Below are 25,345 nucleotides of genomic sequence, written 5' to 3' on the forward strand. Positions count from 1 at the left end.
TATTTAAGGAATAAGCGCTCTCTTTGGGGACGACAGCCCCTGGAAGTAGAGCACAGGTGGATGCTAGCGTTGTGTCATTTGCAGATGCTAACTTCAGGCAGTGCTGTTCTGTATTGGTAAAAAAACAAAACAAATGAAAGCGTCACTTGGGCTAAATTTGTGTTTTATTATGTATTATTGTCATTTTGCTGCGTATAGATAAGCACCAGCTAGATTTGTTATCATTTTTAAACCTTGACAAGATGTTGTTCGTGCAAATTTGTATAAATTGTAAAATCAATGCTAAATGACGTCACACAGTCACACTTAACTTAAAAAAATTCGACTGCCAAAAATGCTGAATTTTAGCTGTAAGACTGACATGTAGCAGACAATCTACTCAGTTCACTTTTTTTTACGTTGCAAGGAGAAATTTCTTCACAAACCATCCAAATGGCAATCTTGCTAGTGTCCTTGATGTTTTAACGTGTGATGCTCGTCACATAAAAGTCAAAGCCAGTGTATAGTGTGCAGGATTTATCGCTATATTTAGGCTTTAACAACTCTCTGGGCCCTCCTGTAGTCTGCAAAGTCAAAAAATCTCCAAAATCACAAAAAAGAAAAAAAGAAAGATGAGGTTTAGGAAACTGCTAACAAGTATGACATACCCGAAACAGCATTAATGAACGTAATTATCTCAGTAAATATACAAAAATAAACGAAAGCTTCATTTTGGTAGACATTATTAGCCTATTGGTACTGCAACTGTGTGCCAGATAGTGCTTTACTGGAATATTCCCCATTGCCAGCAATAATGAATTGGTTTACAGTCTTCAAGGCCATAATGCTCATCAGTTATTAATTAGAAATTCATTTCACTGAATAAATAATGCTCATGATTGATGATGAAAGTGGTAATTAGGTTCTTGGTGTAATTCACTTGGGAAAAAGCTTTTACACTGGAATCCAGGTTGTTAAGTAGTTGCTCATTTACGGTACTGCTGCGATACCTCTCGTCATAAACCCTCGCCATCGCGGGAGCGTCTGGATTTAGGGAGTACTAACCGAAGTTGTAATTTGCTGAGGTTACAATTGGCTACCAGTTTCGCGTCGCCACTCTTTGTTGTATAAAACTACCACCAACAAATAATACGTATTCGCCAACGTCAGCTCACGTTAGGTCGGTATGAAATAAGAGCACAAAAACGTACAACAATCTCACGGGCATCATAGCGCCTATAATAGTCGTTTTTTTTTTTTTAAATGACGAGAGAGAAGTGTGAAAACTCAAGCCATCTATGGCTCACTATTGATTTTTTACACCCAAGACCTGTGTGTTGTTGATAGCCTCTTTGATATATTTTCCAGCAAGCGCTAGTCCCCTTGGACTTTTGTGGAAAATAAAGCAGTCAATATACACCTATTAGGATTTCTTGATCTGAGCCCATAAAGCCACGCTGTACGGTGTTTCCGATGCTCATTGCATCATAATAGCAAGCAGAGCGGCGGCTATTACTTTTAGAAGATGAACCACCGACATTTGAGCCGCTTGCTGGAATAGCGTTGTTTTAGAACAAATCAATGCAATTGACCTGCGTTTCACTGGAGATACGCTACAACCTTGAAGGTCGAACATGATCCGTTGGAAGCTGGTTTGTGTGAACGGATTCAAAATGATTGAAGTTGAACTCATTAAATTTAGACTTAAATTATTAACAATTTGTATTTTCTCGTCAGCCTTTCACATTTAAAATAATGTGATAATGTGATTTATCCACTGACATTTATTATTGTATTTTAATGACTTTATACTGCTATGCTATCATGTATCAAGTATGCTAGCTAAAACAGTTGGTAAGCTTCATATAAAAGTAGTTTGTTAGAATATATTTCCGGGATTGTTTACGTAACATGGCTTCAAAATTGCGTACATGCTAGCAAAATGGCCGCCATATTTACAAACCTTTTTTTTAGGTTGACTCACTTAATTACAAAAAAAAAAAAAAAACACCCAAACTGATTTGGAGGCACATTTTACTTACGTTTTTGGTCATCTTTGCCCATTCCGATATCTATCTAACCCGAATCACAAAAGACCAAAAACGGCAGCAGCTAATGGTTTAGCCTCATCAAACGAGGATACCTTGACCGGTCTCTCTCCCGTCATCAGTGGGGGGGAGTGCGCAACGGTAACAACCCCTTCTTCATCTTCCCTTGCAAACTGCTCTCTGTCCTATTAGCAATTTATAATGGAGATCAAAAAGTAGTCAGTGCAGAATGAAGACAACTGTCTGCTCCCTTTCCTAATTGGCTTTATGTTCCCTTTCTGATAAATGGCTTGCCACTACCACAGAGTCCTGTGGTTTTTATTGCCCTAATAGGCCCCAGTAACCGGATTTACTAACAGATAGTGGGTCAAAAAGGACATAGAGAGCAAAGATGTTAATTAATATCAATAATGGCCAATTATTAGTTTGACAGAGGGATCCCAGCTAGTTGTGTGCTCTAATGACTGCGAGCTAACTTGAGGGGAAACGCTGGCGAATTAGCATAACTGCGTCTGCGCGCTCCACGGAGGTGCCCAGCAAACATCTGTTATGTTAGCAATTCAAATAGAATTCCTATTAGTAACCCTGGCCGTGGTTGCATAATCAGTCATTCTTCTCTGGCGATTTTGCAGGCACTAACAATGCCCTAGTGACTGGTGGAACGCCTCCCTTTGGGCTTTCCAATCAAACGCGGCCCCATGTGGACCCGCCGGGTCCTAACAACAGACAGGCCAACGTGGACTTCTGAGGGGAGCTTTGTGCTCTGACAAGAGCTCAATGTATCCACCCATGACACATGACCCGAGAATAGAATTTTTGATTTCAATACGGCAAGAGAAATGTTTGTTGTGTTGCTCAGGGAGTTGACGGCTTGTAATCAATGTTTGACTTCAAGCTAAATAAATGCAGCAAAAGCCATAGTGAGCCGGTGTTGCGATTGTTCCTGCTGCCTGAAAGCAAAAAAAACCCCCAACCCTTTGTCTTGCGTACTGTACGTTTAGCATTTAGCCTCCTCAGCTTCTTATCTTGTCCACCAGATTTGTGCATTGTTCTCTCCTTAAGTTCCCTCTTGCAAGTGCTCGACTTCCATTGTGATTTACAAGTCTGTGTGTGACCTTCTCGTTTTGTAAAGTGGGTGTGTAATTTCTCTGGAGTGTAGTTTAACATGTTCATCCTGTCGTAAGCATCAGTTAAAAAAAAAAAAAAAAATATATATATATATATATTCAAGAGTTTTTATTCGCCATGTTTGAGCGTGCCAAACAAGGAATTTGACTTCGGTAAATCAAGGCCTCTGTTCAACATTTAGGTGACTAACAACACTCAGGACATGTGAAAAACTCAAAACTCCAGCTGTTAATTTTAAAAAAAAGAAAGAAAGAAAAGAATAAAGGGTGGGGGTTGACCAACATTGTTAATTTCACCATTCAGTCTTGCATTTGAATTAATACAGAATTAATTTGCAGTTGTTAACGAACGAGCAACATATGTCTGGCGCACGGCGCTGCATCCAACAGATTTGGGCGCAGTATACATGACTGGGCCACACCACGCTCGTATGGATGAAGCAACTTCGGCTTCACGCTCCTTTCCATTTGGCGGCCTCGGGTGTATAAATTTGCCTGATTGTTTTCCTTTCATTCATTGCAGTCGGATCGCGCTTTGATGCAGTTCTGTTGTCCCTCAAACAATTGAAGTGGAGACAATGATAGATCCGTGTACCCGCCATCTGTAAGAGCATCTGCTCCCGTGCATCTGTACAACATGCTGGAGCGGGGAGCCTCGGTAATCTGCATAATAAGGAGAGGGCTTATCTCAGTCTAGTTAATAATCGCCAGCAATCGATGCAATTCATTCCCTCAGTGCTGACTGAAAAAGAGAAGCGGCAAAAGTTTGGCTTGTTGTTAGCAGTCAAGGGGTCAGACGCTGTTGATTTTGCCCGGAGCTACACATTTAGTCAGCGCTCAAATTCCGTCTTTCCGTGAATACTTTCATTATAGAAGGACATCTTTGAGTTCTCATGCCGCTTCTTACTTTGTTATGGGCTTTGGAGCCTCCTTGGCAATGGAAGACCTCGACTCACAATTGGATGTAAAGCGAGTAGTCCTTCACCAAGGTTGAACTGTTAAAAAAAAAATAGTGTTATGTTATGGCCACATTCTCTTGCGCATCACTCTCATCTGCCAAAAATGAAGCAGAAGAGCTTTATTTTGAAAGGCCTATAACACATTATCCTCCTGCTTGATGGATTTAAAATAGGACCGAAAAATACAAAGTTGCCTCTCACCATTTTTCTTTAATTCCAGTAAAATGTGCTCTTGCAACTTTGGAGTTTATCCTCAGCCTTTTTTCAATTATCAACTACTAGAGTGGCAAAGAGTTGCAAAATCACTAGTATAGATTTAAAACATGCGCCGAAACCAACCGCTTAGCAAAAGCTGCAAATAAAACAACGCTTTAACAAAAATGCTGATGTTGGAAAATCAGGAATCCCTTCCTTTCTATCATTTAATAAATGCCTTTGGGTTTTAAGAATCAGGATATGATTTTTTTTTTAAACTAAACACTTGACACTGGCTCCTCGGAATATATGTCATCGATTGGCTCGAGTGTACTATATTGACCAAAAAAAATATTTCTTTCTCACCAACCTCTTGTTAAATATGCTCATTAAACAAGTTAATAATATGAAAAAAATAATAATTCTGCATTGCCAAACAAATGCAAGATTTTTTTACGATCCAATCCTTGACACTGTGCCTAGTTTACCTTCGTCCTAATTAAGCATGCATGACGCTCCTCTCCCAGCTGCCTTTGCTTCTGGAATCCACCAGGCAGGTGCATCAAGCCCCCAAGTGCCGCCCGAGAAGCAAGACGCTCTTCGGAGAAGTGCAGGTGTGAGATGTTAGGAGGAGTCCAGGTGCTTATTGAGTTATCAGAGGCAGCCGCCTCTTGTTTGATTTATCACCAGGGGTTTAGCGTCGCCGTAACCGAGGCAGCACTACATCAGACGACAAAATAAAGCGTTCCGAAAACTACCTGCCGCCGTCTCGACGCTACGATAACTTACATGGGAAGCCGTCGGACGTCACGTGACGCCCGGCGCTGATAAACTAACAATTCTTAGTAGCTGACAGCGCTGAATAAATCTCTCTTCCTCGATCAAAGTTTCACCTTGAATGCCTTGTAACTACACCAGGACACGTTGAGAATGCATCAGGAGCAAATAATACAGTGGACCTGATGTGGCACCTTGGCAAGATTTTATATGGCGTGACCCTTTGTTGTTGATTTGTAAGATTTGCATATTTGAAATTGTGTCCTGTTTATGGAGATTTGACAAAAGTACTCTCCAGCATTTTTGCTTGAGTTTGAACCATTTTTATCGTTTCCGTGGAAGGAAAGCAAAATAAATATGTGGTTTGAATATGAATTCTTTTTTTTTTTTAAGAAAAATTGAGCAAAATTTAATTTTCATTGATTTAATTTTCTGAAAGAAACAAGGTACCAAAATAACAAGGCAAAAGTGCCCTGCCCAGGCTTGCGAGTCAAAATCCAATGGCGTCCATCTAGCTCACATACTTCTATTTTAAGCCTTGCCTTTTATCCGCCGTCGACGGGCTCGCGAGTAGGCCGTGACATTGTCGGGTCGTGGTTTGACACTTTAATTGGATAAAGGCTTTTTCATCACAGCTGCTTGGAAATTAAGAGGAGATTGAAAGCCTCTGATGCCTTTTAATTAAGTGTTTCATATTGTGCGCCGGCGTTTCACTTGGACCGGCGGCGCGTTCTGATGAATGGGCCATAAAGGCAACCATAGCAAAGGAGGCCAAAGGGGGGGCTCCTGCTCCGTCAAAAGCCGAGGTCAGGAGAAAGCAATTCAGCTCGTCACTTACATGTTAACACGAGCGGCATTTGGATAACACTGCTGCGAGCACAATAGGAATTAAGACGTCAATACAATTTTGGCCGGGGCAGTGGCGTGCTTAGAAAAGCAAATGTTCCTCCTCCGCCCAGTGTGTTGAAAAGGGGGCGTCCGCTTCCCAAACAAACCGCTGTCCTTGATATCAGCTGGTTAATCCTCCCCTTTTAGTGGCTTTATTGGCTCATTCAAGAGGCTCTTTTGACATTCCCCCCCACCCGCTCTGTTAAAAGGTGACTGCATCTCAAGTGAAATCTGGAGTGTGCTTTACACAAGCGCCGAGCCCCATGTGGCTCCCGCCTCCCAGTGGGCCTGTGATTTTCCTGCTTTAAGTGTCTACTGTCAACACTAATTTGTCCCACTCCTCCTTTGCCCCCCCCAACCAACATTCGCTGGAAAAGGGCTGGGTGAGGCACTCCTAAAGTTTTAATAAAAGATCTGCTGTTTTCCAAGGAGGCTTTAAAAGCCACAGTGGCAATAAGATGCTCGCTAATGATTACGAGAGGCGGTTAGCGACGCCGCATACTGTTTTATAGTGAGGCGGTAGCCGAGCTGTAGATATCTCCAAATAAGAGTTGCACTTTCAGCATTAAATGTATTGCCAAGGAAAAAATTCAAAGGAATACTTTTATGCCGTCATCTTGTTTTAGGGCGCCGCGTTTACTTTTAAGTGGTGTCGAAGAACTGTTCTTGTTCTTCCAAAGTACTGCTGGATGCAGAAAAACAAAAGGTCAATACCTTGAACTTTGTACAAGAAAAAACATTCATGTATATATGCCACTAAAGTCTACTTAATCCCTGCTCAAATGTCAGGTTTTTGTGATAAAAAAAAAGACATTGTAAGGATTCTCAAAGGAAGCAAAAAACAGGAAAAGCAGACCAGAACATTTGAAGTTTTTTTTTTGGGGGGGGGTTAATCAGCAGCCATTTTGTGACTCACATGAAAAGTAGTTTGACTGATTTCGTTCAGAATACAATCAGATCACAGTTAGAAGAGGGTGTGCAGACTTATGCAATCACTCTTTTTTTCAGTTGTTTTGAAACATCCTCCCAAATATATATATAAATGTCAATTTCTCCATCATTATAAAAACATGGCATTTGAACAATTGCGTGAAGAAACTAAAATTTAAAGATCCATCATCCCTCTTGTATAATTCCCTTCACCATACTGCTTGTGTACAACATTTGAGCGCATTGCTCTGTTTTCATATTTGGTTAGCGTACACATTTTTGTAAATAAATGTTGCAAGTCCATTGATTGCAAGTGTGAATGTGTCGCCGGCGAAAAAACTAAAAAACTGCATCGTAGCAGCGGTGAAATTTCATTCATCGAATTTCCTCGGGATTAATAAGTGCAGCATGATTACATATAATAGTTTCTGACATGTTTTGCTTGAGCACAATTTCACCAGCCGCCAAAGGAAATTGCTCTGTTTCATTTATGTGCCTTTAATGTCTGAAGGAAAATCAATGGAAAAAGTAATTCCTGGCTTTCCGTTGTAGCAAATTCCCTTCTTTCTCTTTGAATGATAGCTCGAAAGGAAAGCAGTCAAGAGACTTTCTTTTCAATTATCGCTGACTTGTTTACATAGCGTTACGGCCGCACGTACAAATCTCGTACGGGGGGAAAGCGAAATACAATTTCACGAGCAAGGTAGAGCTGGAAGCATGTTGGAAATTGTTCAATATCTCGGCCGAAGTCCAATTTACACGCCATTGTTTAGCTGTGTAGTCGGGTTATGGTAATGTAATATGCATAATTCATACACCTTGGGCCCCCTCCTCATTTGTGATTCGGCCGCCCTGCCTGTTCATCTGAAGCTGAATTAATGCTACATTGTCCATTAGGCGAGCGCAATGCTAGCCGACGCTGTCACCATCACACACGCACAACACACACACTCTCTGGACTCAAATTCCATCGAGGCTAATTTCCCATTTTGCGCCACGCTCCGAATTGCTTTTCAAAATACTCCGCTTCTCAATTAGAATCCATCTTGATGACGTTGACCCTGCTTTGTAATTGGAAGTGGCAGATTTTTATTTTATTTTTGTGTGTTTGGGGGATTCCGGCTTTGAGCTTAAGCGGGTCGCAACCATGTGGCTTGTTATCCTCTCCAGAGTTCGCCCCGACTGCCGCAGTTGTGACCTTCATAAGACACGCTCTCCCTGCTGGGAACACATCCACCCCAGCACGTCCGCTCCACAGCCGGCACTCATTGGGTCATGATGGGGCTAAGCAGTCCCATTAAAGCACGCTCATCTAGGCTAGGACCACGTGCACGTGGCATCGAGATAGGCTCGAGCCAAGAGGTCCGGAGCCCGTCCTTTCTCAGTACTGAGATAACTCAAAATAATTGTTTGGTTTTTTTGGTTAAAGTCGCATATGCGCCACCTCCAGTCTTGTTTCAAGCTGAGCTCAGTGTATTCTAAATCCATTTTTTGGACAGGCTGTGGTCAGTTTAATGATCATTATGTGGCTCAGATGGAGGAACAAGCGAATAAGGTGAATCGATGTTCGATTTTTACCGTGTGACTTGATTCATGGCTCGCGCTATGATAAATGACCGTCTTCCCGCTTTGAGGCTAACTCTTTCGAAATGAATTTGTATGTTATGTGTGAAAATTCACCAGAGGTGCCTTCTGGCTTTGCTTTCGGCGTTTCGTTCGTTGATTAGTCCTGAAACATTATTAAGTGCGCCCGGGTTAACTAATCCTGACACATGTCGAATACTTCAAGGTAACAAGAAAACATTTCAAATATTCATCATGCGATTATTCAGTAGCCGATCTTGTAGAGTCGCAAATCCTCAAGTGCTTGTTTTTAATGCGGTTAGTCAAATGAGATGCAGAATTGAGTGTGTTATGAAGATCCCGTACACCAGCTCGTATAATATCAAGTCGGTGAGGTGATGTCTCGTTGATGGGAGGGCGAGTAAAGAATTAACGCGTTCCCGCAACCGCACGCCAGAAAAATTAGAAGAACGATAGTGGACATGACAAGTCAGGTCAGACATAAAAATGTAAAATGGATGTGACAGACGGAAGTGAACACGAGGTCTGCGAAGCATCCTCAAGCTGCCGTCAATTTCCGTCCATTCTTGGAGATCATTTCAGAAGCAAACTTAACGATTCTGCCAGATTTGCGTTGTTTGCGAACCGTGTTCCAGCTACCCTTTTTTAAATTTAACAAAATTTTCAACAAATAAAATAATTTTCACAGGTCAATAAATATTTTTTTAATTTTTCAGTTTTTTTTTGTTTTGTTTATTTGTTTTTTTCATGGACTTAGATATGACACTTTAAAGTGTTAATTGTTTTATTTATTTTTTTCCCTATTTTTCATGCTTTAAATAAAGATGTATCAATCAATCAATCAATGCTCATCTCTTTACATTATACAATTTACTGGTTTTTGATATTACTATTTTTTTTTTTTAACTGACACATATTGTGAAAAGAAAAATGCCACACAATGTTGTTTTTGTACATGTTTTGGACAGAATAGTAAATTGCTTAATGACTGGCTAGTATTGAATGTACAGTATCTCCACGCCAAGCAAAAAATAATCCAAACATACGGTTAATCATCCCTCAAATTGATATTCATGACAAGGTCTCTCTTTGAGCACTTGCCCAAGTTGGCCATATTTAATCGCTGCGTTTAATTGAGTGATTTGAATACTTGCAAAGAACCCTCACTTATTGTGCCAGCACACTCATTCCTCAACTCAACATAATAACAACAACAACAAAAATCACGCTGTGCTATGTAATTAAACTAATCTTCAGGGGCCTTATTTTGCTCCGCGCACCAAATTTGAAACTTGAGAAATGGCATAGTAATGTATTTGTATTATATAATAACGAGTCCCACGCAGCAAATTTATTAGTCTGTTTCTGTAAAACGCAACTTGCATCCCCATAATTAGCATCTTGTGGTTTGCTTTCCTGAGGAGAAAGTGAATTTTTATACGCCTTCGTAATAAATAGCATATTTAAGCACCCAGGAAATCACCGCCAGACATCCATCCCACGTCGTTTCATTTATTCTGGAGTGTTTAATTAAAGCTGGGGAAACTACGTGCAATTTGTGTCTCAACACTGTCTGAGACTGCTTATTAGATATTAAATTGATGCATAATTCAGCCAATTAAGAAAGTAATCACACAAAGTAATGTAATGTAAGTTAATTATTACGGCATAAGCAAACAGTTCATCAATGCTGTTTAATGCCGTGACTCTTTAATATGCTCGGCAAGCATGGAAATTTTTCCGCCTCCATCTTTTGATGTGCTTATTAAACATTGTAGAGGCAGATTAGCGCTTTTCGCTATCCATCGCTCACGTACGACCACGTCGGATAAAACGAGACCTTCCGGCCCTGCTTTTTGTTTTCTCCGGGTAAACACGCGTGTCACACTTGACCTTTCTGCCCGGGGTCAGGCTGCTTATATATTGGCCGACATGTTTTCAACTTAATAGAACTGTTTAGCTGAGATCCCCGGGGCCTTTATATTTATTAAGCCGCAATGAGTTGCATCTGTCTGATGGAATCAAGAGGAGCAATCAGCCGGGGGGGGGGTCAATGTAGTAATGGAGAAATATAGACACTCAGGGACACGCGTGCAGACGTGGCACTTTTGCGGCGGATGAATGCCCTGGCTTCCATTTGCAACGAACTGGCTTGTGTTCTAATCTTAAATGATTAGCGCGCTCATTACAGCCTCTTGTTGTGCGTTGGATTATGTTGACTATGAACTGCGTGGCCTTTATTGACAGAGCACCATATGTGAGTCTTGTCTCCTTGTTCTTTCTGAGCTTTATTGATCGATCTTTGTTCAGCCTGTCGTACAGCGTCGCGTAATGCCGGTCATTTTCTTCAACGGATTTTAAGCCCCTGTCTGGTAATCAGGGATAATTGTCAATTATCACGAGGACCCATCAGATCAATTACTGCCGAATCAATGCGGCCGCACTGAGTGTGCTTTTCTTTCCTTCCCTTCATCACCCCCTGGAAATCGTTTTAGTGCTGCGGTTCTCAAACTTTTATATTGAGGAGGAGCTTTTTACCCAAAAATACCTTTTTTTTTTCTCATCAAGAAGATTTTTTTTCTTAAATTACAGTTAATATTACTTTAAACTACTGTAACATGATACATAATTGAATGTAAATAACTTTTACTGCATTTTTTGCTTCAGTTCAATGGACATTGTGGTGATCCTTGTGGTGTGTATGCATTGGCCTCCAGGGGGCAGTACAGCCCAGAAATGCTCCTTAGTCATTCTTTGCTGAGGATAAAGAATATATGCTTGTGGATATTGTTGTAGTGTCTAGATTTGTGGAAGTTAACCCTGAAAAAATACTTTCAAATATATTCTTCTCTTCACTAATCCACTTTAACATTATTCAAATCGAATTTAGTGTTTGTTTTGGTACCGTACTTGCTTTTGTGGTATTAAGTGTTTTGCAAACCACACTTTGAGAATCCATATAGATTCAGAATACATCTTAAGTCTCATCCAAAACTCACGCTGTATAATATTTGTAATGGTTATGTTTTGCTGGAAAATCAATGCAGGCTGAAGTTTTACCGTGCTAGCGTCTGGAGCCGTGAGGGTCTTATTATTGCTGCAGTTTTATCGCGCTATAATGGAGACAAGACGATTGTTACCTGCGCGGGGTTCTGTATTACGTCTTCTCCTGCAAAGTGAGCAGGCCCCCCCCTTTCTCGTCTGGCAGGCGAGATGACTTTTGTAATGAAAGTTAATGTCACGGAGTCCTTATTTTCCTCAAGATAGTTACGCTTGTACCTCATGAAGGAAAGGCGCCATTCGCCCGCTCGCTCGCTTCTACCGTGTATGGAAACAAATGTGCTGCTGTAATGGAAAAGCCCGGTCAGCAGCCTGATGTATTATCTTCTCCTCAGCGTATTTATTTACACTCAGCTACTCCACAAATTGTCTTGTCATCTTAATGGGTGACAATTAATCTGTTGCCAAGCAGGCCGAGGTGAATGAAAGAGACGGACTTTATTTTCCCCCCCAAACTTTGTTTCGGGTTTAAATGTGCCACCGTACCGTTTACGTCTAGTAAACACAAATAATTCATCTGAGTGAAGTGTTATTTGTCAAATTACGATTAACATGCATTTCTTTTAGAGCTTCTATTGGAGATCTTATTCAAGGACAAACCTTGCCTTGGGCGGAGAGGAAGGACACGCTAAATCAAGACAAATGGTAAGGTCATCATTAAATCTATTGTAGCATCTGTAATGCTTAATGCGCAGCATATTGCGGCGACATATTAGTTATCGAATCCTTGTTTAAGACCAGCGCCGGAGTATTGTTGTCCCTTTCAATCTGTGTGAAATGTACAATAATCATTTTCAGTAAGTCTAGCAGAGATTGACATTTAACCAGTGTCCAAACTGCTCATATTTCATCCCCACCTGAAAGAGGCCTCCATAGAGTATAATCACACACACACACACACTCGCATACACACACACACACCCTCTGCATCAGACCAAGAGAAAACAGAGTCTGCACTTTGTGCACAGCTATTTATATCAATAAGTCCCGTGCTGAGAGGCACAAAATGAGCGTTTAAGCCGCAGGGCCCAGAGAGCTCGGTAGCAGGTGGGCAGGCTGCTCGGAGGTGTCTGGGCAAAGGGGGGAGGGGGAGGAAGGGGGGGGGTCACTCTTTATACAGGTGTTGCCCATCTTGCCGCGCGTCCGGTACGATTTGAGAAGGAACGGGACAGCTGGAGCCGTCGGCGGGCCGGCAACGGGGAGGCGAGAAAGAGCCTCGTCTCACTGCCGGGGCCTCCGTAGGTCAGTGCCTCCGCCCAAAGGGATGGTGGAGCGAAACGCTATCAATTCCCCAAACAAAGGAGCCACTTGAGCCGCCACAAAGGAAACATATGTGATGGAGCTGACGCGCGAGCAGCAGCTCACTTGAACATGTCAGCCTCTTCTAATTAGCTTTGTTAAGTCCCTCTGCTGTCTGCCCAACTGAGGCCTCTCTCCGAGTCACATGAGGGCTTTGTGTTTACAAGGGCAAAGGCTTGGACTTGCTCCCAAAACACGCAAATGTGACTGTGTGTGTGTTGCTTGAAAGGCTCCCTGATTTAATTCTTCCTTAAATGAGAGCTGAAGACAAACATTTTCCTAAATCTAGATAGATTGACACAGTAATGTCCTATTGATTTTGCTTGGGCGATCAAGCGGCGCTTTACAGCCCTTTGTGAGGTTTTGGCGCACAGCTGAACGTTGTGTTATATTCGCAGCGCTCGCTCGCGTGACACCTGCCCCTCCATCATCGGGATGTTTGGGAGTCGTTACTTCGCCCCTCGTTGTGTTGCGGGCGGACATGTGTTCCATGTTGGAGTCCATGTGAACCCGCTGCTTGGTCATAGTTGATGGAGTTCAAACGAGCTGATGATGTGGAAGGACTACTTTCCAGCGCCATCAATTTTTGGACTCGTTTTTCTTTTCGTTTTTAAAGTTGCGAGCCAATGCTTGATAAATTAATTTATATATTTATTCTTTTATGTATACAAGCCTAATAGTGCCGTCGAGAAAAGAAAATGAGAACCACAGTGGTTGTTATTTTTCAGCTATTTATTGAACAAGGTGAACAGACAAATACCAAATATGCACAATGGCAGGCAACTACCGAGAAAAAAAAAAAAGAATCCTCAAGCCTGGACAATCACATTCGACGAATCGGCCATGTTTCAAAATATTGATTTCATATACAAGTAAATTGACTTTTGACTTTGGTCATGTAACAAATTAAACTCTGAAATCATTGTGCCCCTCTAAATTAACCAAATTTTCACAGCCGATTATTCTTCCGATTAATCGAATAATTGTATGCAAATGTAGTTTTTCCCTTTTCAAACAACAAAATGTCGTACGTGAGGTCATATAGTATTTTTGTCTGCGACTTGGCTGCCCTGTGAATCCTTGTAGCTCAAGAAACGATATCAAGCCAGATTCCAGATCAACATACCAGACGTTTGTGTTTACATACAAGAAGTCGGCACGCCTCGATGAATTCATGCAGCGGCCTCCCGCTTCCTCGGCTACCGCGAGGATTTGTATTTAACCGCGTTTTGTAGAATCCAGCCTCGTTGAGAAGCATCAGGCCCACTGCGAGCTGTGTGACTGCTGCCCACCATGATCCCGAGAGCTTTACTTTCTCCTTGACAGGACGGCTTGAAATGGAAGAAGAAATAAAAAAATTCTGTGCGATTACATCTCGGAAGGCGTCGTCAGTGTGATGAAGGCTTTCAGTGTCTGAAGGATCTATAAGGACACGCTAGAATTCCAACTACTCCATCAATCAAATGTTTAACAAGGATTAATATTTGTTTTGGCCATATTGGCTTCGCTGATTGATTCAACTTTTGCTTTATTTTGTCATAAACCGTTTGAGACACATGACCGGACAAATAAATGTCACGATATTTGTCCTGGAGAAAAGTCATTTAAATAAAGATTGTGTAGCTCTTGAGGAACGTCTCATTAGTTGAGCCATACACAAGCAATCAGGAGTATATTCCCCTTGACTCCATTTACGACTCGCCATTTCAACAAACAATTTGAATCGGGAAGCGGTGATGCAAGCTTTTGCAACTATTCATATAACCTCCCGTAAAATAAACAGATAATTATATGTAATGAGTAAAAAACGTGTTTGATTGCGAGCAATACAAATGTAAATCAAAATACAACATTAGTTTCTGATAAGTGAAGTCAGTCATGACAGCAGGTTTTTTTTTTTTTTCTTCTGAATGCTTACACTAAAAACCAAAGTGCTGTTGTGGAGGAATAGCCAGGTAACAGTCTGGAGATGTCTGGCCAAAAGGGATTTGTCCCCTTCAGGTGGGGGAGGGAGTAGTGGGGGCGCCATGCCTCGCTATTTTACATTCCTGAATTGCTCAGCTGGCCAAGCATGCTTTCCACGACTCAGGCCCTTGGAAGTGTGTCATAGTGTCATATGACCGCTGCTTGCTGCAGAATTTATCCAACAAATATGGATTATGTTAAAGTGGCCTGTGAATTGATGAGGATATGCTAATTTGTCCCAGATGGGTACGTGAGAAGCGGGGGCGGCGGGGACAGCAGAAAGGCATAAGCAGTGTTTGGCAGGTCCATCATTCCGTCATTAAAGGCCACATTATTACTTACAACAAGGCTTGCATGACAATTGGCGCAATGAATGCAGTCCCTCTGAGAGTACGCTCGCCCGTTTGCCCGCCGTGTCCTTCAGCTTCCCTTTTTGCCTGTTTAGTTTTCTCCACGGCTGCGAAAGGCGCTCTGCTCTCCCTCAGCTTGGCACGTCAATAAGACCGGGGCCGTTACAAGCTGAAGCCATTCGTTAATATAACGAGATGCTTTTTGCTTTAATTGATAACCGATCAGCGCTGATGAGGCATTATGCACTTGTGGATACAAGGTTGTTGCCGAAGTGTACGTTGAACGGGAAGCACCTGCAAATTTGTTTAAAGGGAGCCAGGAGTCCTCCGGCGCCGCCATTATTCTGTTGTTGAGATGCATTATTATTGAGCTGAGCTGTTTGCTTTCTAGCTACACAAGCAGAAAGATAATAGTGGCTTATGTTTAAGTGCGCATGTGGGACACTTTTGGAAATCAACAGCAGCATCAAAAAGAACCCGTTGGAAATGGCACCTTTGCTGTTATTTCTGGAGGAAAATCAAAATGTTGTATGATATGACTTGATGTATTGCAATGATTTGTATCAAAAGAAGCAGATGAGTATTGCTTAGTTAGCTTATTCATATTTACTTTTTCGGACTACAAGTTTTTAGTCGACGAAACAAACCAGCGCAGCAAATGAGTCAAACTTTATTCATCTTCACTTCAATATAAGGTGCAGCTAATTATATTTTTCAAAAGATTAAAGGATTTAAGTGCACCTTGTCGTCTGAAATATACGGAAATTGTAATAACCGCAATAGCAAAAATTAACATTGAATAAGAGTAATCGTAAATTTAGATTTCACTCAGGGTGATCCACTGAGGAATGTGAACGTGTCAAAAAATATTTTATATAATACTTTAGAAAAAAACGCAACTTAACTGTAGATGGATTTATAAATTATAATAACAAGAATCAAAAACTAATTTGAAGTAGTTTATAGTAGTATAATAGTTTATATAATATATAATAGTTTGACATTTAAACCCTTGCGCAATATAAATTTTACCACACGTAATTTATAAATAAACATCAATATAAACCTGATGTACATAATATTGTACTATATTACCATACATTTTATATTATGCAGTCTGTCCTACTGACAAATGTCAGTAAGATTTTGATTCAGCCGTACTTTGGTGTGCGGCAAATAACCACAGACATCCCATCCCAACATATCAGGGATTATCATCACAAAAATGTCAGAATTAAAGTTGTCAAGATCGGCTTTCTACTTCCCCCCCCGGAGACCTCGCGAACCCAGTTGAGAACAAGGGAGGGGGTGTTACCATTTGTCATAGACTTCTCCGCGCTGTATTTGCTGGGGGCATTGTTAACACACCGCCTCCAGCCCAGGATTTGGCCAGGCCCCCAGCAGATGTAGACCCCTCCGTACACACACACACTGGAATGAATCCACCCCACTCCTCTGAGGAAGAATAAGATGCCCTGGGGCAATTCAGCGAGTGTGCATCAGTTCAGATGAGGCGCGTTAAGTGGCGAGTGATAAATTTGGCATGACAATTGCAAACACCATCACTTTTGTCTATAATTAATTCCAGTGGTGCCTGAGGCCTTGCTGGTGTTGCGACTGGTGTGGGCCAGCAGTGCTTTGCTAACGAGGACACATTACAGCAAGGATTATAGTCGGTCCACAGAACGACTGGTTAGTGTGAGGCATTTTAAGCTGTGGTGCCATCTAAAAATATATTTTTACAGAAAAAATGGAAAATAAGAATAAATATTTGGTAGCAGTTATTTTTTTTTTATTTCTTTAGCCTGTCTATGGCGTATCACACTATATGTTAGCATTAAGCTATCAGTTTTTCAGTAGACAAAACTGGATGAAAGATAGAAATGATCATATATATGTATATATATATATGTTTTACTATACACTGTATATTGTATTTAACACCACCCTGAATTAAAAGTGTCTTTCATTCAAAGTTTCACCCAGTAACGTCTTTGGAATTTTAGTAGCACACTATGGTGTTGCTTGGCATTGAATATTCCAGGCCCACAGATTGCATCTTTAATATTTGGTCCAATGGGTCCAACAACTCAGTTTTTCTCATTCAGTAGTAATGCGGATGCATTAATTAACGGCTTGTACTTCTGAGTAGTTTTATGGCGGCTAATGTCCCTCATTAAGTGAGATATAGTTACTCAAGGACATAAAAGAAGCCCTCGGCAGTCCCATTCATCCTGATTTCACTTGTGAGACTACTTGGGTACCCACCTTAACCTTTTTGCTAATGTTGCATCTCTGGGCCTCGCCATCCTCCCGTGTTTACCGGCTCCACCATCCAACACGCCACCAATCTGTGTCATTACCCTGTCATTGCATCAAATCACACGATTAGCTTCAGGGGCAGCGGTGTAGGCGGGCTTTGGCGCGGCTAGCTGTTGCCGGCTAATGGTGCGGTATCGCCGTGATGGAGCGTTGTGTGCCGTCCTCCGTGCGGGGCCAAGGATGCGCCATCATTCAAGCCTGCCGTAAATGGCCTCAGGGTGAATCTTGTTTCACTCACAACTTTCATGTATGGCTAGTGTTGTGGCCCTCGGAAAATAATCTCAACTCTGTTTGCGTTTGGGTAAATAGAAAGAAATGAGCAAAACAGGCTGCTGACTCACATTAATAATATTACTTGTCTTTATCATTTCAAAGACTGTTTCCGCTTTCCCGTTGAAAGAATTAGCAAAGCGTTTAATGTAGCATATGAAAGGGGCACGATCCAGCCCTTCGGACAGGTTGTCGATACAGCCTTTTATAATGCAACGGCTCGCAATTATCTCACGCCTGCTCATTTCACACTGACATATCGCTTTTCCTAAATGTCAGTAGTGTACTTGGCTTCCCCCGGCTCACGCGAGCCCTCCGTGCACCGTACACACAGCTATGATGATGCCAGCGCTTTAGTCCTCAACATGTAGCCCCTCCCCTCCCTGCCTCGCCGGCGGGAATAGTGGTTCAGGCATCACCGATCGTTGACCTGGCTATTGTTGTTTGTGATACTTACTGGTAAACCTTTGCAATCAATACAACATCAGCCGGCCGAGCCCCTGGGAATGAAAACCTGAAACAGCGCACTTAATCTTGGAGCCGGCCCCTGCTCCCTGCTCTGCCACTAAACTAGGTAGTTGGCCTACTTGATGCGGCATTATTGCCGCAGAGGTCAGATGTGAGCTGTCTTGCTCGCCGCCTGATGAATGGCTGTTTTTGATAAAGCGCTTCTCCCATCCAGTGAGAGACATTTAATAATGATGGACCATAACTGCGCGCACAAAAAAAAAAATCCTTGTACAAGAAAGGGGGGGGAAAAAATCCCTCCTGCCTGCCCTTCCTTATCTCAGACAGTGAGCAGTGAGACCCACCTTTGGCTAGCAATGGTAGCGCTGTAGCGCTACAGTCTGATAATGTCTCATGTTTAAATCACTTTAATATTTAACAAGCCTCAACTATATAAAATATTTCGATGAGAATTGTTTAACTGTGTCTGTTGGGCATCACACCACTAAAATGCTCCAATAAGGCCTCTGCTGTTTTACATCGGAGTCCATTTACAATGCTAACAATGCTAAATGATAGCATTATGTCCACGGTAATGTAATTTCGCATCCACTTCGCTCTCTGGGGGAACACGTAATATAATTGAATGCGTGGATGATCGTTTAGCGGCCAAAGCAACAGACAGACATTTGGTGCGTATTTATCTTAAGTCTCCAAATAAAACCGTTTTAAATGACTACGGTGATGAAAGTATCGCTCGCGAAATTAAATGCCATTCTCGGGGAAAACAGTGCCCGGAGCGTCGTGACAGTTTTGACATCAACACCGGCTTTAGTGACAGGAAGAACAGATTAATTGGAACCATAACACATTCCTTAAAGGTGAGGTAAACACACCTGACTGTATATTTCTCACCATCAGTTAAATCTCAATTGGATCGCAAACAGAATCCCAAGACGTTGAACAGTTAAATGCATTTTGACGTCCCCGCATTATACTGTCACTCGACTATAAATGAATCCTAACTTTGCTCGGCGCCGAGGAATTACCACGTATTTTGAGAAAATGCATCGCTCGCCACGCTTTGAATTATGACGGCGGATCCAAATAAATGCGTGATGACTCGGGATAATTTATTGGGTGGCGGTATAGTAGTTCCATATTGAAAAGGGAGCCTAAGTGGGCTATGGAGGCTCGGTGCACCCACTGGCCCGAATTGTGAAATGTCAGCGAAGAATGGAGCCTGTTTACTGAAGCTTGGTAAATGAGGGCTTCATTTGGGATGCAGCCGTATTCAATTATATGGTTATTTATTGATCAGAAACGATGTGTGTCTGTCTGCTGTGTGTAAAGATGAATTTGGTTGAGGGGGTAAAATAAAGTGTCAGGGAAATTGGCTGATGAAGGATTGCATTTGATCTGAGTGGGAATTCAAGAATGGAGACAGAATGCCCCTGTGTTAAAAAAATGGAGCAGAGGTGAATTTGCAATTAAAGGTTTCCACAAAGAACTGTCAAGCGGGGTTCACAATAGAAAGTGAAAACGCATAACAATGCAAAGTCAAACCACTTTTTTTTTTTTTTTTTGAGAAGTGACAGTTATTAAAGTTGAACTGAAAACAAATGTTTTGCATTGCTGGATGTCGGACGGTAATGCAACCAAGTGGGCACGTAGTTGACGTGGTGAATTAAATAATGAGATTCTCAAACTTTCCACATCAAGTACTGCCTTAAAAATATAGTTATATTATATTTTAGTCCTAAAATGTAAATTTTGGTGGTTTTGCCAAATCACCCAGGAAATCAAATATCTAAATTAATGAACTGTAGAATATTTTTTTATTAAAAAAAAATATCATGTCCTTGTCCCCAAAAAATAAAATAATTCAAAAATCAATTTAAGAAATAAATTTGGAAAGCAGGATAGGCAACAAATGTTAGTCTTGAAATATATTAATGTAATTGAAATTATTTTTTTACATATTTATGTAACTCCTTTTTCCAGTTTATTTGCTTAATCCAAATTCAGGCGACCCTTTACGCATCGTCGTAGGGGCGCACTTTGTCACTTGGGCAAAAAAAAAAAGTTTCAGAATGTAAGCAATTAAAAATAAAAAAAATACATAAAAAATATATTTAAATATAAATAGATATCCCTTTTCATACTGGTAGCTGCTTGGCTCTCGCCCATGCAAACACAAGAAGCGATTTTTGCTTAAATAACAAACAACGATGACCGAAGCGAATCCTGCCCGTTTCGGGGTCGCCGGGGTGAAATAAGTGTGAAAGTTTTCATCTGTCGACCCCTCTTGTTTGCTCATTTACTGGGCTCAGCTGAAGTGCGCTGGGCTGTGTGATGCACCAGCGCTCTCACTCGCTCGCTCGCTTTACATCCCTCCTGTAAACACTGTCCATTATATTATTCACACCGGCGTCCTCCCGAGAGAGAGGCAGGGACCCCCTCGTGAATATGGAACGCCAGCCAGCCAGGCAGGCTTCTCGCCGTTGGTCAGCGGCCCTGGGACGCTTGCCGCTCGCTCTGGTGTCTTTAGCCGGGCTGCCGGGTAATCCCCGGGCAGCCGGGGCTTCTCTGTTGTCTCCCGGTTGTTTTCTGTGTAGTTCATAAATTATAGATGGGCCATGTCGAGGGCCATCATGCTGCCTGATCCCTGTCTGTGCTGACAGCTGTATGATGCGCACTGAGTGCAGCAGATTGGGAGCTCAGAGTTTCATCAATAAATATCACTCTGACCCTCACACTTGGCCTTGTGTCAGTGGTCAAGGTAATGGCTTTTTATTATCGTGAAGGGCAGCCCAGCGTGGGGTAGTCTTAAGGTTGCTCGTCCATCTCAGGTCTGGAGACGGCCGGAGGGAGGGAGGGAGGGGCGGATGAGGGGAGCGAGAGATGAGAGGCGTAGCCGGGCTCCGACTTGAAATGGACTGCCTCGTTATTATGTGGAGCCCGAGGATGTTTGACAGGGAACAGCGGGGTGCTTTTGTGCGGCGCTCTGGAGGAAGTAGTGATTTTCATGGCCACATTATTGGATTAAATTAACCTTATTAACCAGCTGTGATGAATCCTATCGAGCTCGGAAAAGATCCGCAAAGAAACGCCACGTGTTTTCCTTTGATTGCCGAGCCTCGAACGGGGGGGTCGGCTCACGGATGACGGGGCTTGAAATGCCATGATTGTGTACTGAAGGTTTGGGCGGCCGGACATGCGGCGTGATGTCTTCAGACTGCGGCTTTTCAGACAAAACAATAAAGAACAGAAGCAGCGTTTTGTTGAGAGTTCATTCAGCAGAAGCTGCATATTTTTTTTGTTGTTTTTGAAAAGGGTAAAAGCTGCACGCTGTCAGCGAGGCACAAAGGCTAGATGCTATAGATTACTTTAATCCCCTGCCAGATATAAAAAGGATAATTACATATTTGTGGTGGAGGCTGTGCGCTGGAAAAAAAAAAATCAATACAGCCTCTTTGTATGACACTTCATTAGTGTGAAAAAATCTCAGAGCTGAGAAGAACGGCGCTGCAATTAAATGGTTCTGCTACCTTGGACGCTGTAATGGCTCTATATTATTATATTATTATCCAGTTTATTTGAAATAGTGGTTGCGCTCACGGAGTAATTGGAAACCATTGATTATGTACTTTTATGTCTCCACTCTTGCACATCATTATGGAGAGAAGCAATAGTTAGTTAGCCCCTCTAATGAAGCACTAATTGCACTAAGTAGGTTAAGATGTTAGTCAAACCGTACTCAACTGAAATCGCGCCACAAAGACTTCCAATTAATCTGCATAAAGCCGCTCGCCGATGTGGGCGGGGCACGTCGCGTCGGTTTGATTTGGCAAAGTCGCGTTCGGGTGGCGGGATTGGAAATAAGGGAGGATGTAAAGTCACTTTACTGCTGTTTCAAGCCGAGGAACCTTTGTAATGGAATGTCGCTTCCTTCCTGATAATGTCAGCGGTCCGCCGCCGACTGATCATTACACGGCGGTGTCTTTTAACTTTTACAACTGTGATAACATTTACGCAAGAGTTCACACCTTCAACCTATTTTAACCTCGGTGACATAACGCCGGCGTTATTTTATAAAAGTCTTTCAAAACAAAATGCGGACAAAGAGGGAGTGATAAAAGTAGTGCTTAGATATGTAGTTTTTGCCGCGAGAAATCTTTTTTTTTTTTTGTCTTATGTTTTCCGTAATGTAACAATATTTCACCCCCCCCCCCCCATCACGGTCTTCGGTGGAGAGCGAGCGATGGTGACAGTACACTCCTGGCAATCAGTCAGCTCACCACCCACCACTATGCGCCATCCCAGATGTGGAGTGCCAGTTACGGCTTAAACCCGGCGATGGCGGCGGGAGGACTCGGCGCATTTGATCTTTTTTCTTTCAAAGGGCTCAAACGCTCCCACCATTGTACGCTTGAGAGACACTTCACCCTTCACTAGCCAGGATGAAAAGAATGTCAAAAGTGCTCTCTTGCTTGTTACTGACAACCCGGGACTTAACTTACTCCAAGTGAAAACAGATTGATTTCACATGGCCCGATACTAACCATCGATTCGATCGGGTTTGTAAAGCGGTGGGAATTAGCCACCGTGTTAAATGTTCCTCTCAGGACTTTGCGGGAATAGAAACGACGGGACCGGGGAGCCGGGTCGAACCTCGCGAGCTGTCATTGCACATGAAAGGATTAATGTCATCTTCTAAGAAGCAAGGGCAGAAAGCCGTCTTATAGTTATTTATTCTGTTTCATTCACATTCTGCTGGCTCTGTAAAAAAAAAAAAAAAGGCTAATATCAGGGCCTAATTTGTAGACCTTTAAATTCCAGACAGAGATTCCTTAACATATCTCTGGAGCTCACGGCTCCTCTCGCCAGAGCCCCGTCTTTCTCCTTGTGGGATTCCTCTTAAAGCCCACCAATTTACTATCTGAAGCAAAGTGAAGATTTACACGAGTTTGTACTTGAATGGCTCCAACTCCGACTAAACACAGGCTCTGTAATTACCTTTAGAGGATCCCGCTTTCTGATACCACCTCCCGTTCTCCGCCCAGTACCTTGGCCAATTGAAGGGGAGAGGAAAAAGAAGGAAATACTTATTCCCCAATGCCGATTCTTAGCGCTCCTTGTTCAGCATCTGTAATTGGATCTGTGTTTTCGACTCCTTGCTAATAAGCGGCTTACTTTAGCTCCCCCTAGACCTGACCCGCTACATTTTTTTTTTTTGGTTTTATGAATTTTACAAGGGGATTTTAATAGATGCTTTAGGCTATGCAAAAAAACATAGGCTTGAAGGGAGCCATAATGCGGAAGCCTTGACACGGAGCACGCCCGAGTCGCTGCTTATCATTGCGGACGGCTCTCATAACTTCCGAGATTGATGTCGGACAAAAAACCCCGAAATGACCGAGAGGAGATACATGAGAGAATATTAACCTGTGCTCCCGTAACTAACTAATTGTTTAGCATGCGCTCGCACCTCGGGCAGGCACTCTCATTATCTTTACCCGAACATGACGGCTCGGCCGATTTATTTTTTATTTTTTTTGGTAGCCGGGCTTGTTAGAGGAGATTGGAGGTCAGGGCCAATTGTAATCTTCCTTCGCTTCTGTCTTTGGTACAGTTTAAAGGCCACAGTCTGAATTGGTGTCTCTTGATATTTTACAAAGATTACAATTGGAGCTGGAGCCGCGTGTATTTATCGTCAGCTGAAGGATATTCATGAAACGTTAACTTTGAGACCAAAGAAGACCTTAACCGGATTTAATCGGATCTCGCGCAACATAATGTACAGTAGTTTTCAAATTTGAAATCCTTTAATTTGTTTTATTTAGTTTTGATTTTCCATTTTTTTTCTATTTTTTAAAATTATTTTTATTTGTATTTTTTTCCATTTTTTTTTCTATTTATTTTAATCTTATGGCCCGAAAAATACGGTATAGTCTGCAAATGAAATCTCGAAATGGCGATTAACAAAGCGTGACTTACAACTTCCCCTTAATGCGCAATTATGCAGTTAGAAGTTTGTTGAGCCCCCCCCACACACACACAAGTCCAGTTAAGATTTTTAATCACATTTCCAAGCAATTTTATCTTGTCATTTGCCAAGCTGTGCAAACACGACATGTCACCTCTCACATCGGTGTTCATCTGTCCTTCTAATGCGAGCGCTCGCCGACGGTCCAGTGCTCATTTAGAAACGGCAGAATGACAGCGTCGCCTATCCGGGGTCGCCCAAATGAGAAGGACGGAAAAAAATGTAAAGATGAGTGTTGACCCGTAGCCTTCCCTCAGCTACCTCAATCATTAAATACCTCCAGATATCCTTGGATGATTCCATTATTCATAACGAGATGTAACAGATTTTTTTTAAATCATGAAGCCAATTCATTTGTCTTGCAAAGAAAGGGACTTTACAGAACATCTCCACCATTTCTCCGGATGAATGAGACATACGCGGTCATAGAGGTGAATATTCAATGAAGCCGAAGCTTTCCGCACAGGTACTAACTAAGACAGCCTGTACTAATGACCGACACAATCGCCCATCTTGACGCCGACGCCGAAGATAACAAGGAGAGGTGGGAATAGGTGTAATGTTCTTTGGCTCCTCTTCCATCTTCCCGTATCTTCCCTCACAATGGGAAGCGTCTTTTTCCTTCAGCGCAAAGCTAACGTGACATCAAACTTTCCTCCCGCCTCTCTCTCTTGTGGTAATTCTCCCATCTGGAGGATGTTTGAGAGAAACAAAGAAACAATAAGAGGAAGTTGGGCAAGGAAGGGGGGGGGGGGGCGTCAGGCTGTCAGTAATCTGACAGCTATGGTAACTACCCTCTAATCCAGACGGCTCCAGCCACGCTCCGGCCTGACACCCGTGCCTCTGACTGACAGCTGAAGACCAAGCACATTCCACAGGCAGAAGTGACATCCATTCTATTAAGGCAGACAAGCACAAAGCCTAGATTTGCCCCGACTGGCTGCTATTGCTATTGGGGTGATTGGAGAGGTCCTGGAGAAGGTGTCAGACTCAAGCTCAGATGATAACCATATTGTAATGATGCTGCTGGACAATGAAGTGCCATGATTGCCCATGCTGACAGCAGAGGTTTATGTCTGGGTAACCCCCCCCCCTC

Source organism: Syngnathus typhle, linkage group LG9 (assembly GCF_033458585.1).
Source record: "Syngnathus typhle isolate RoL2023-S1 ecotype Sweden linkage group LG9, RoL_Styp_1.0, whole genome shotgun sequence".
Taxonomy (NCBI): Eukaryota; Metazoa; Chordata; class Actinopteri; order Syngnathiformes; family Syngnathidae; genus Syngnathus; species Syngnathus typhle.